Source organism: Callithrix jacchus, chromosome 15 (assembly GCF_049354715.1).
Source record: "Callithrix jacchus isolate 240 chromosome 15, calJac240_pri, whole genome shotgun sequence".
Classification (NCBI taxonomy): Eukaryota; Metazoa; Chordata; class Mammalia; order Primates; family Cebidae; genus Callithrix; species Callithrix jacchus.
Window position 1 is genome coordinate 44,879,453 of NC_133516.1, and position 13,627 is coordinate 44,893,079.

Sequence of the window (13,627 nt, forward strand, 5' to 3'; positions counted from 1 at the left end):
TCCTCCAGAATTTTTTTCTATTTGATATACAAATAGAAAATATGTGTTTTATAACTTGAGATTACATTAAACAAACATGAATAAATCTTCTGTTTGACTCAACCATATATTTTGCAAGTATTTTGAAGTTCAATGTCACCATTGTCTATTGTTGGGCAACTAGGATTATGATTTTTAAATTTTATACACAATATCATGGTGAACATTCTTGTACATATATCTCTCTGCACTTCCATGACTATTACCTTAGAGTAAATGTCTTCACGTGGGACTGGTGGGTCTAAACGTATATATGTGGGGATTTTTATGTCTATTAATTCATACTGACAAATTGACACCAAGAAAGGACATATCTACACAGTGTATAAATGCACTTATTTTCTCATATATTCTATTATTGTGTATTACCAAATAAGAGGAACTTAAAAACATGCCTCGCTCAATAAATGTAAACTACTGTGGTTACTGTCATTATGATTCTATTATTGTTGTTTTCTTGATGCTGTCATTATCTTCCATTTCTTCTCAGTGAGTATCCTGTGATTTAATTGAAATGGATTATTTGCTTTTTCTTGGAAGTATTCCACATGTCAAATTTCTGCATCTTGCTCATGGTGTTTTCTCTGATTAGAATGTCTGTCTCTTCCTCATCTGTCATTATTCTATCCATCCTTCAAAGTCTGTATTACATAAATATCCTTCATTAAGCTTTTTGAAATTTTCCCCTGAAGACATCAACTGCATAATCTATGTCTTCATCTTTTGAACCCCTAATCACATTTGGGATATCCCTTTTTGAATTACAGGCATTTGTATTCTTGTTTGAGGATGTAACTATTAGAGTGTAACTTGTTTCTTTGTCTTTGAGAAATGTGTGCTTCATAGCTGCATCACCTATAGTGCCTAGCATCATGTAGTAGGTGTTAAATAAGTGTCAAACTGAAGGCACCAGATATGAATGAAGTATGTAGTCTTAAGCATCTTTACAAAGAACCAGTTGTTTACTAAAAAGAAATTAATTCATAGGCAAATAATCACAAAAGGAGTTTACTATTCCTTTTTGCAATATACTGCCCTCAGATACTTTCAGTAAGGCACAGGCACACTTAATAACTGTACTTGAGGTGGCCTTTTTAGAAACTTACATCCCAGGAGACAAATTTTTGCTTCATTGGCTTCCCCAGGGCTCACAAATCTGACCTTTTTATTGGCCTACTTTTTATTGGCCACAAGATGTTTGAATGATCAGAGATGATTTTGTTACACAGAGGTCAGCAAAAATGGCCTTTGATAACAATAAAAATCCCTTGCATTTTCATAGACACATTGAGTCCATAAAGTTATTTCACAAATGTTATTGTACAATTTCCAAGGCCAACTGAAGAGGCTTAAAATTCTGTGGCTAGAAATTTAAAAAAGATTAACAAAGTTCTCCATTTCTTTTGGTATGTCAGATAGCACTGAGCAAAGTGTTCTCAGTAAATGAGGTTGTCCACCCACCAGGACCTAGAAACCACAGAATGGTATCTCAGAAAAATACTATGATTACACTGATTTAAGCACTAACCCTGAACCCTAGGTTTGTACTCATTTCTCCTCTTCCAGCTGAGACAAAAGCTTAAGAGTGTGACTAAGAACTTGTCAGACAACTTCAATATCTAATGACTTATAGTGATTCCTGATAGCCAGAGATGGGGATCATGACAAATCCAGCCTGAAGATATGCTTTTTCAGGTTAATCTCCCAGGCGGAAGTTGTTTTTGTTGAAGTAGCTGACACGCTGGGATTTCTGAAAAACCTGAAAGAAACATAAGGGATTTATAGATAGAAGCTTGGATCTAGACGGCACCTAAACTCTAGTTCCAGTCCTATTATTTGATGATTTGCCATTTTCAGGCAGTCCCGCTAGGCTCTGTCTCAGCTTGAGAGATGATTGCCATCAAATCAATACCTCATACTGCAGTGTTTCAGGCTGCATTCTCTAGAGTGGGGGTGGAAGGTATCTGGGGGTGTTTACTCAGCCCCAGGGAAAAGACGGAGATCTGGAGAAGATGAGTGTGATTTGCAGAGCCAGGAAGCCTTGCAGCCCAGCAGTATTAGACAAAACCTTTATTTCTCTTCATATTGAGATGTTTTCTCTGTGGATTATATAATTATGAGGGAATGAATGAAATACCCAGCATAATATGTCTTCTGTTTCTCCACAACTCAGGTAGACCCACTTGAAGAAAATGTAATGAAAGGAAACTTCAAGTATATTAGTGATGTTTTATTTCTTATGCCAAAGGATAAGTGTACAGTTTTCTTTGTATTTTATTTTATACCTTTTGCTCTATTTTAAATGTTACATGACAAAACAGTTTTTAAAGGAAGAAAAGAGAAAAATATAGGGTTCTGCATATTTGGTTAATAAACAGTTGATTTGTGATTCTACAATACTTTTCCTTTACACAGAAGTTCTGTTTCTGGTGATATGGAACTAGCATGGGGTGGTAAGGGAAGTAAAATTGGGGAAAAGTCACTCTACCTGGAGTTCACATTCATCAGGGGTCAGAGACTTAGTCATTTGAGATTATGTGTGACTAAGGTTATCCAACAGTCACAGGCATACCGTGTCAAGATCAAAAGGGAGGCTCATCTTTCAATTTTGTGGTAGTGTCCCAGCACTGAACCACATAGCCTGGAGTATACTGTGAATTGTTAATGTAAAAATTATACATATTCATATGCACATGAATACTTAAAATTATACATTGGCATTTCTTATATTTTACATAAGAAGAATCTCCAAACATTGGAGGAGCCTGCACTTTCTCTGACTGGAAAGGAGTCCTATTGAGGAGCCGCTACAGTGCAGAGAAAGATGGTGAACTCCAAGTTCAGAGAATAAGGTTCTAGTCTCAGATTCACAGCAAATGGGCCATTGAACTCAGGGCTTAGAGCATTCTTAACTTTTCAAAATAATCAAATGTGCTGAAATGTGTGACTGTGGTAAAGTGAGACTACTTAAAGGCCGTAAGCATAGATCGCATGTTTTATGAGAGTGACATACTGCTGCTATTCTACGATGGCAGGCCCTTGTATATCTTAATGTTGGTTACAGTTTCATTGAGTCCTTCCTTTGTTCATAAGCTCTTTACCTATATTTTCTCATTTAATCTTTCCAACATCCTATGTAATAGCCACTATGATTATATCTATTTTACTGATGAGGATATTGAGGCTTTGGAGAGTTAAGTAACTTGTCCAGGTTCTGTTATTATTACTTTTCTGAACAGGTATTTGAGCTCAGGACTTTCTAATCTCAAAGTCTATGTGTTCAAACCATTTGTCATGCTACAGTCATGATGGGCAGTCAGAAAGCTCTCACTGATCAATTTCTTGACTGTGGCATAGAAATATAGGACTCCAGCCAGGCCCAAATAGAGCCGGAGACTTCTACAACCCCCTAGGTATTTTAGCACTACTCGCTTCTATGAAAATGCATTCACATTAAAGTAGAAGTGAATGGACATTTACTAATATGATCCTTAAACCGTTTGCCAAAAATCTAGCCTTTTTGGCAAAAAATCTAGCCTTGGCCTGAAGTACAAGGAGAGAAGAGAAGTTCTGGCTGTAGTACAATTTGGAGAACAATTTTATAATGTTTCTCTTAAGATTGCTGAAATATATTTCAATTTAGCAATAAACAATAAGAAGAGAGAAAATGAAGACATTCCAATAATCTGATAAATGCTGTTAAAGAATGCATTGGGATGTTTAATTCCTAACTAAATGTCAACTTTTAAATTTCAAATGTCCTTGAATGGGATGACTAATGAAGTTAGTTGATGGGAAGGCAAATGTAACAGAATGGTTACATATCTGGGCTGTGGAATTGTACCACTCTGGGTATTAATTCTGCTGTCTCATAAATGGGGATTGATACAGAAAGAAGATGAATAAAACAATTCAAGCTATCCAGTAAGCCAAAGCACTTGCCCTCGCCATGAATAGATATGTGCCATATGTATCTATCAAAATTTTCACAAATGCATGTAACAGAAAATCCAATTCAAACTCAATTGAAGAAAAAAAAAAAAAAAGATTGGTTCAGCTTTAAGCATCGTGAGCTAGCTCCAAGCTGAAAATTTTTTCATCAGGATCCAGCAAACTGCCTTTATCTCTTGGCTTCCTTTTGTTCTTTGTTAGCTCCATTCTTAAATGATTGTCCTAATGGGTCATCAGGATGGTTCCAAATGACTTCAGTCTTAGATTCAGTCTTAAGTTCAGAATTGGAATGCCTTATTTTTTAGTTTTTCAAGGTACATCACTAGGGCTAACTGATAATTGTCTTGGTCTCCATTAAATCCCTATTTCTCAACCAGTCACTGGAGTAAGGAGGATAGGGTGTTTTAGAAGCCAGGACTGTGCCTCATTCCTTGCAAAATCATGTCATGCTAGTATGGGGAAAATTATTTCCTAGAACCAATTAGAGTACTTTTACGTAAGATGGGGTTGTTAAATTGTAGGCAGGCAAAAACAACAGAATTTTATAGATACATTTTTTTAAAGATCTATGCACTACTGGATACAAATAAGGTGCATTTCCTCACTGGGGAAGAATATGCATTCTTCCAAAAAAGAGGCTTGCCAGCCACCTGACGATGGGTCTGCTGCTTTCCAGGCTGTTCTGAGCTCTGCTTTAGCTGCTGATTTGAAAAGTCCCCTCTTGCATAAAAATTACACCTGGCACACTCACTTGGGAGCATGCAAGAGAATTTTCTTCATCCTTTCTTAAAGATGCAATTGTTTCTGACAGCCAGTGTCATCTGTGGTGACAGATGTCACTTCTGACTCTCATTCACCGCGGACAACTGAGCTCAAGGAGACCGACACGCTCTGATGATGGTTTTAACTCTTACCTGGAAAAACCAAAGCACTGAAATATTTAGGTTTCTGGGATTCTTGTGGTAATATAAGTAGTAGGGTGAGGGTTCTTTGTGCAATAGCACACAACTCATGTACCTCCCTAGTCACCACTTATCATGTAGTCTTCAAATTATTTGTTCAAATACACTACAATGTAAACTCTAAGAGGAACAGATATTGGGTCTTCACCCTTTGTGACTAAAACAGTGCTGGGCACGTAGTAAAAGATAACTATGTAGTAGAAGATAGAGAAATATTTGTTGACTGAATATTGGAATTTTAAATGAAATTTAGCACTAATTTGGTGAGAGACACAGAGAGAGAGAGAGAGAGGATATGAACAAAGCCTGTTGTTCATATGGGAAATAGAGGCACAGTAGTTAGGGAATTTGTATAGATCCCAATAGGTAATTGATACCATGACTGAAATATAGATGTTTTAGCTGTATTTTTGAAATCTTTTAGGGAAATTACTCAGTTCTCTCAAATATTTCTTTTTAATAGTATTTTCCAATTCATTTACAGCCTAATTCATGTGATGTATACTCATTACATAATTACCGTTTTTCAGATATGTTTACATTCTCATTTTGATTTTGAAGCTCACAACAAGGAAGGTATTATCCCGATCTTCACCCTATACGAAAAGGTGAAGGTTCAGTGGATGATGTGACTTGTATATAACCAGGAAGAGAAAGGGTACACCAAAAATGAAACCAAGTTCTTCTGATCCCAAGTCTGATGTTTATCTCCACTGGGAAATGATGCCTTGTAGTCTATTGAGTATGTGGGCATCGGCTGCTCCCTTTAAGTCTCAGAGGCTCTTCTGTCTAGTGAACTTCATGACTGACATGCGTATTTACTGAGCTTTGTTGATGCATGCTTATAAATCAGTAACAGCCCAGCCCATTATTTTTCACAATTCTGACTGCTGTTGGAACTCATCTAGACTTTACTGTTGATTTCTCAGTAATTTTTTTCAGACATAAATTAATGAAACAGAATAGGAGGCTGAAAGATCACCATATGCACAGTTCTCTTTGAATCTTAAGATCTCTGAGTCACAATTTTTCAATGACTGAAAAATAGAAGAGGCATAACCTTTTATTTTGATCAGCTCATCAAAAATAAGAACAAGAGGAAAATAAATTTTGAGCACATGGAGCATCAGCTTTCTTTGTCTAAAATACCTAACTTGGAATATGTTCTGCTGATGGGTCAATGCCTGGGTGTCTGACTTCTTAACTGAGGTTATTAGTAAAGGTAATATTTTTAAATTCTCAGCTCCACCATTATGGTATACATATTTTCTTAAATATATATGCTTTAGAATTTTTAATCAAGGATGATAGAAATAATGCTGATAGTGTTATGAACAAATAAATATAATGCCTTGATGACTCCATTTAGTATTTTTCTTCTGATGATCTCAAAAAAGACTTCCATACTCCGTGTTATTTTTCATATACTTTGCTCATTTCCCAGGTAAGCAAATTGGGGCATGGAAAGTTTGAGAAATGTTTCAAAAGAAGATATTTAATTAATTCATTTAACTTTTATTTTAAGTTCAGGGGATACATATGCATGTTTATTATATAGGTAACCTCATGTTATTTGGGTTTGTTGTATAGATTATTTTGTCACCCAGGTATTAAGCCTAGCACCCATTAGTTCTTTTTCCTGATCATCTCCCTCCTTCCACCACCCTCCAGTAGGCCCTAGTGTGTGTTGTTCCCACTCCCTATGTGTCCATGTGCTCTCAGCATTTAGCTCCCACTTATAAGTGAGATCATGCTGTATTTGCCTTTCTGTTCCTGCATTAGTTTGCTAAAGAAAAAAGCCTCCAGCTTCATCCATATCCCCACAAAAGACACTATCTTATTCTTTTGTATGGCTGCATAGTATTCCATGGCTATCTTTATCACATTTTCTTTATTCAGTCCACCATTGATGGGTATCTATATTGATTTCATGTCTTTGCTATTGTGAATAGTGTGGCCATGAACATACACATGCATATATCTTTGATAGAATGATTTATATTCCTTTGGGTGTACACCCAGTAATCCCATTGCAAGCCTTGTAATCTTGAACTAGTAATGCCATTACTGGGTGTACACCCAAAGAAATATAAATCATTCTATCAAAGACATATGCATGCGTATGTTCATGGCCACACTATTCACAATAGCAAAGACATGAAATCAATCTAGATACCCATCAATGGGATCCCAGTAATGGGATTACTGGGTCAAATGGTATTTCTGTTTTTAAGTCTTTGAGGAATCACCACAATATTTTCCACAAGGGGAAATAATTTACACTCCTGCCAACAGTGTATAAGCATTCCTTTTTGCCTGTAACCTCACCTGCATCTCTTATTTTTTGACTTTTTAGAAATAGCCATTTTGTCTTTTGTAAGACAGTATCTCACTGTGATTTTGATTTCCATTTCAGTGATGTTGAGTTTTTAAAAATATGCTTATTGGCTGCATGTATGTCAAAAGAAGACATTTTAGATTCCAAGGCATGTCTCTGAATTCTTTATATTCTCTACTATACCACGCTGCTAGCTTTGGCTATGCATTTTTAGATATGAGAAATAGTCTTAAGTAAGACAATTCAAATAAAGTGAATAGGAAGCTGTCATAAGGATTTTTGTGAAGGTAATAAATGCAATAGGAAAGATTACATGTAATCTCCATGGATAAGATGCTTTATTTTATTTCCATGATGCAGAAGTTTTGTTTTCATTTAACATCATGAATGAAAATTTTAACATATATTTAAATAAATAATAAAAATAATGGTATGAATAAAAATAGCTACCATTTATCGACTACGTTCCATGTGCCAGTCATGATGCCAAGAACCTTACATAGATTAGTTTACCCTCCTGATAGTCCAGTGAAGCTAGTACATTTGTTATCTCATTATACAGGTGAGGAAAATGGCAATTTTAGCAAATTAAACGACTAGTTCAAGATTACAAGGCTAGCAGGTAAAGGAACTGAGATTATAGAACTACAGATATAAAACCCAGTGCCCTTAGTCACTACCAGTATTCAAAAACATGAACTGTTGGAGACAAGCTAGATCTGATGAGACACTTAGTAGCATCTCAGACCTTATTTCTTTTTTGGCCTTTCTTTCTCTCTCATGGACCACACACATGGTCTTCTTTTGCTTTCACTAATTTAATTCTCTTTTCTCACTCTTGACTTGCCTATTCCTTTCCTCTTCCCTGAATGTTTTCTCTTCAGACTATGACTTCTTCTTCCTTATGTACTCTGCTTCGTCATAACTTGGGACTGCCAAGTTATTAAGTATTACTGCCATTAAGTAATAATACTTTAAGTATTAAATAGATTTAAACAATTAAATAGATTTAATTGTTCCTGTTGCCAATTATCTCATTTCTTATGAGTTCTAAATTTCAAAATATCTAGAGCAAAAATCCAGTTAGTCCAGCTCCATTTTGGGGGCCAGCCTGTGTTACTGAGTAGCCTGTATATGTATTGACTGCCTCTACATCCAGTGCCTAACCCTGGTCCACTTCGCTGGAGTTTAGATAGGACTAGGACTAGAGCTGATTCAATGCCTCTCTGGAGTTTGGGTTTTGTTTAGAATTGTTTAAATTAATTTCCCATAACATTTACATGTCTGTAAAACATCATCCTTAACCACTGGGATTTTTTTTCCCAATAGTTTTTAGGGCATAGGTGGTCTTTGGTTACATGGATGAATTCTTTAGTGGTTATTTCTGAGACTTTATTGCACTCATCACCCAAGCAGTGTACACTGTATCCAATATGTAGTTTGTTTGTTTGTTTTTGGCAGAGCTAGCTGAGGTTTTATTTGGGGGAAAAATGTTTTGTAGCTGGAGGCAGGTACAAGGGGGGTGCCCCAGGCAGTGGACTTCCCCGTGGGTGGGCTGAGGGCTAGGGCTGAGTCACAGATAGGTCTCCCATTCCCTGTGTTCACTCACCGGCTCTGGAGCAGCCGCAGGAGGGGCAGGCATGGCTCTTCACTTGAGCAGAATGTCAGAGGACTCGGACACAAGCTTCTCATTGCGGGTCTCTATCTTCTTCACAACCACGGCCCTGGTAGAGCTGGTGCGGCTGAAAGAGCTGGAGCCCACACCAGAGCCAAAGCTGGAGTCCAGGCTATAGCTTAGGCCGGGGCTTGTGAGGCCCCCACACCTGCATAGGCACTGGTGGTCCTCGTATGGATACTCATGTTCTGCATCCCAGACTCCAGACGGCTCTCCTCGCCCTCCAGCAGCTTCCTGTAGGTGGCGCTCTCGGTGTGCAGAGCTAGGTCGGTGTTCATCAGCTCCTGGTACTCAACGCAGCTACCAGGCCATGTCCTGCTTGGCCCGCTGCAGGGCGGCCTCCAGATTGGACAGCTTGGTGTTGGCATTCTTAATGCCAGCTCCCTGTGCTGCTTGGCATCCGCGATGGCAGCCTCCAGGGAAGCCCTCTGGCCTTTGAGGCCCTCAATCTGAGCCTGGAGCCAGCTGATGTTCTAGTTCCTCTCAGAGATCTCAGTCACCACAGGTCATCCCCGTGCTTCCCAGCCTGCATCTGCAGCTCCTCACACTTGATCTGGTACATGGTGTCAGCCTCAGCCCGGCTGCGGTTGGCGATCTCCTCATACTGCGCCTGGATCTCAGCGATGATGCTGTCCATGTCCAGGAGCGGCTGTTGTCCATGGACAGCACCACAGACTTGTTGGAGATCGGGGACTGCAGCTCCTGGATCTCCTCTTCATACAGCTGCCTGAGGAAGTGGATCTCATCAGTCAGCCCTTCCAGGAGAGACTCCAGCTCCGCCTTGTTCATGTCAGCTTCATCCACATCCTTCTTGATGAGAACAAATTCATTCTCCATCTCTGTACGCTTATTGATCTCATCCTTGTCCTTGTTCTTGAAGTCCTCCACCAGACCCTGCATGTTGCCAAACTCCGCCTCCAGCTTCAGCTTCTCCTGGCCCAGAGTCTCCAGCTGCCACCTAAGGTTGTTGATGTAGCTCTGGAACATGTTGTCCATGTTGCTTCAAGTTGTCTTCTGCAGCTGCAGGAGGCTCCACTTGGTCTCCAGTATCTTGTTCTGCTGCTCTAGGAACCGCACCTTGTCGATGAAGGAGGCAAACTTGTTGTGACAGTCTTGATCTGCTCCTTCTCCTGGGTGCACATGGCCTGGATGTTGGGGTCCACCTGCAGCTTAAGGGGGCTCAGAAGGCTCTGGTTGACCATGATGGCAGTGATGCCTCCCATGCCTCTGGCCCCATCACAGCCTCCACCCAGGCCACCCCAGAAGCTGCTGCTACCCACTCAGGAGAACCTCAAGGAGCTGATGTAGGAGCAGCTGCTGAAGCCCCGGCAGCCAGAGATGGACACCTTCTAGGACTTCTGGGTCGCCCTGATGGACATGGTGGAGGCAGGAGTGGAGGCAGGTGGGCTGAACCAGGCGGAGATTCCAAAAGGAGCAGAGAAGCTGCTTCCTGGTTCAATGTGTAGCCTTTTATCCCTCACCCACCTCCCACCCTTCCCCCTTAAGTCCTAGAAGTCCATTGTTTCATTCTTCAGCCTTTGCAACCTTATAGCTTACCTCTGACTTAGAACATTTATTTAGTTTTTTATTCCCGAGTCACTTCACTTAGAATAATGACCTCCAGCTCCATCCAAGTTGCTGAAGAAGACATTATTTTATTTCTTTTTATGGCCGAGTAGTATTTCATGGTGTATATACATTTCTTATATACATGGTGTATATAACATTTTCTTGGCCAATGGGCACTTAGGTTGGTTTCACATTTTGCAATTGTGAATTGTGCGCTATAAACCTGTGTGTGCATGTGTCTTTTTCATATAATGACAGGAGTGGGATTGTGAATTGCATGGTAGTTCTACTTTTAGTTCGTTAAGGAATCTCCATGCTGTTTTCCACAGTGGCTGTACTAGTTCACATTCCCACCAGCAGTGTAAAAGTCTTCCCTTTTCAACAAATCCACACCAGCATCTATCGTTTTTTCACTTTTTAATTATGGCCATTCTTACAGGAGTAAGGTTTTTATCTCATGATGTTAATTTGCATTTCCCTATCATTAGTGGTGTTGAACATTTTTTCATATGTTTGTTAGCTGTTTACATATCTTATTTTGAAAATTTCCTATTCATTTCTTTGCCCACTTTTTGATAGAATTATCTGTCCTTTTCTTGCTGATTTGTTTGAGTTACCTGTGGATCCTGAATATTAGTCTTTTGTCAGATGCATAGTTTGTGAATATTTTCTCCCACTCTGGGGTTGTCTGTTTACTCTGCTGATTATTTCTTTTGCTGTGCGGAAGCTTTTTAGTTTAATTAGGTCCCATCTATTTATTTTTGTTTTTGTTGCATTTGCAGTCTTAATCACGAATTCTTTGCCTAAGTCATTGTCTAGAAGAGTTTTTCCAATGTTATCTTCTAGAATTTTTATGGTTTCTGGTCTTAGATTTAAGTCTTTTATGCATCTTGAGTTGATTTTTGTATAAGGTGAGAGATGAGGATCCAGTTTCATTCTTCTACATGTGGCTTGCTCAGCTGGAACTTTTTAAGTTGTATATGATAATACATATAATATATATATATTATATATATATAATTTTCACCTTAGCCATATATATATATGTAGAAATATAGCCTAAACTCAGGTAAGAATGTTGTCAGGGTTGTGAGGTACAGATCCTACATAAAGATGCCAAGATAGACTCTCTCTCTCTCTCTCTCTCTCTCTCTCTATATATATATATATATATATATATATACACACACACATACATATATATACATGTATTTTCCAACTCTATTTTATACATATATATGTGCATATATATACATACATACATGTATATATACACACACATATATGTATATATATGTGCACATATATACATACATACATGTATATATATGTACACATATATGTATATATATGTGCATATATATACATACATGTATATACACACACATATATATGTGTGTATATATATACATACATACATGTATATATATATACACACACATATATATGTATAAAATAGAGTTGGAAAATAAAAAGAAACGTTTATGTTTGATTAAAGCATAAACCTTATGGAATTTCTTTGGGTCCTTCTGCCCCACATTCACCCTTTAAGCACCACTGAAGGTTGGAGAGCCAACTTGTTGAAAGCCTGAGATCACTCAGACGACTTTCTCCCAGCTCTCCTGCCCTGCCTTCATTCATCGGAATAACACCCTCAAGCACCCAGAAAAAGCCTCTGGGAAGGAACTGGAGAATGGGTGCCAAGTGTCTCCGTGTTTGAGGCTTTTTAGGATTATAATCTCTCATGATGCTTGTATACAGATATTAAAAAATTTATTAAAAGTTGGGGTAGTTTGTTTGCATTTTGCTAGATTTTTCTTCCTGCCCCAATTCTTACCAGGGTTGAAGTAACTTTTTTCCTGTTAGAAGGTCTTACCACTTTCTGGAATTTAGCTTTTTAGGTTTCCTTGCACCCTCAGCCTTCTATAGCTTATCCAATGTATCCTTCTTAGGGTAGAAATCATGGTCTTCTAGGCCCTAATCCGAAGATGTCCATTCAGGTCATTTTGAATGATAGCTTCTAAATTCTAAAGTCACTGATAATCTGAATAAACTGTTAGGAACAATGTGAGCACGATATATTTGTATAATCAGAAATGGTATCATAACATCTCTTTTTTGCTTTTCGATAGTTGAATAATAGACTCAACAACATAGCAACTACTAGGAAAAAGAGGATGATGTAAGGTGAGATACCCACACTTGCTTAAGGCAATCCTAATCAAGACCCAGCATGGCTGAGTCATAGTTTTGTCCTTGTTGGGTTTTGGCTGCTTTATTTTGTTATGATTGTTGTTTCTATTGTAAGTATTATTTTGTTTGAGGAAAATAAAATGTCTTCTTTATATGACAGTTGTTAAGATGGTTACTTTGGCTTTTAGCAGATGCACAGGAGAAAAATCTAAGCTGCATTCCATGAGAAAGAGGGAATTTTGACCAAATATCAAGCAGTTAGGTCATGAGTGGAGTTAGCATTGCTGATGGGTCTCTACACTAGAGAGATAGTTATTTTGGATCTGCTGCTGCATTGTTGCATAGAGAAAAGAGAACAAAACACTTTATATCCCAGAAAAGTGGAAGACAGAGCTTTGACTGATATCTCAGCATTGAGGCACTGAATCTCTCTTTCTGACTCAAGAATTCATGCTACTGAGGATCCTAGGTCTTACTTAAGCTCCCAATATTCCTGCTGTATTAATTAAATCATCTACTTCACACAGACATAAAGAGATTCAACTTACTTTTTAGAAGTCTAAACTTTCTAGCACTTTCTCACATTTCTTAATGTTGGCCTTTTATAGGATGAACAATTCAGTCCCCGGAAAGTCTATTAAATCACCTACAAGTACAAATGAATGACATTTAGTGCAAGGTGAGTTTGCAGCAGAATTGATGTTTTTCTCAGCTAGCATCAGTGGAAATCTACTGAATCTCTACTGTGTTCATGAAAAACAGATCATGTTTGACAAATGTGGCTGAATATTTTTATATGTTTCCTCTATTGCCTGATAAGTAGGAATGAGGGAGGTGGAATTTATCTGAATATTTGTAAAGTACAAGACACCGAGCTCATTGGTGGAATGATTTGTGAAA

The 13,627-nt window shown here is 38.2% G+C and overlaps 1 long non-coding RNA gene and 1 pseudogene across 2 annotated transcripts in view; both read right to left on the reverse strand.

Moving 5' to 3' along the window:
* Nucleotides 1-1,081: 1,081 nt before the first annotated feature.
* LOC118147971 (uncharacterized) overlaps nucleotides 1,082-13,627 on the reverse strand; it is a 36,162-nt gene continuing 23,616 nt past the window's right edge. For both annotated transcript variants that reach the window (XR_004734701.3, XR_013526914.1), the window contains exons 7-8: nucleotides 13,276-13,373; nucleotides 1,082-1,798 (exon numbers count right to left, since the gene is read on the reverse strand). This is a non-coding gene — a long non-coding RNA (uncharacterized LOC118147971). The remainder of the gene's footprint in view (nucleotides 1,799-13,275; nucleotides 13,374-13,627) is intronic.
* On the reverse strand, nucleotides 7,772-10,452 carry LOC128929736 (keratin, type II cytoskeletal 8 pseudogene; annotated as a pseudogene).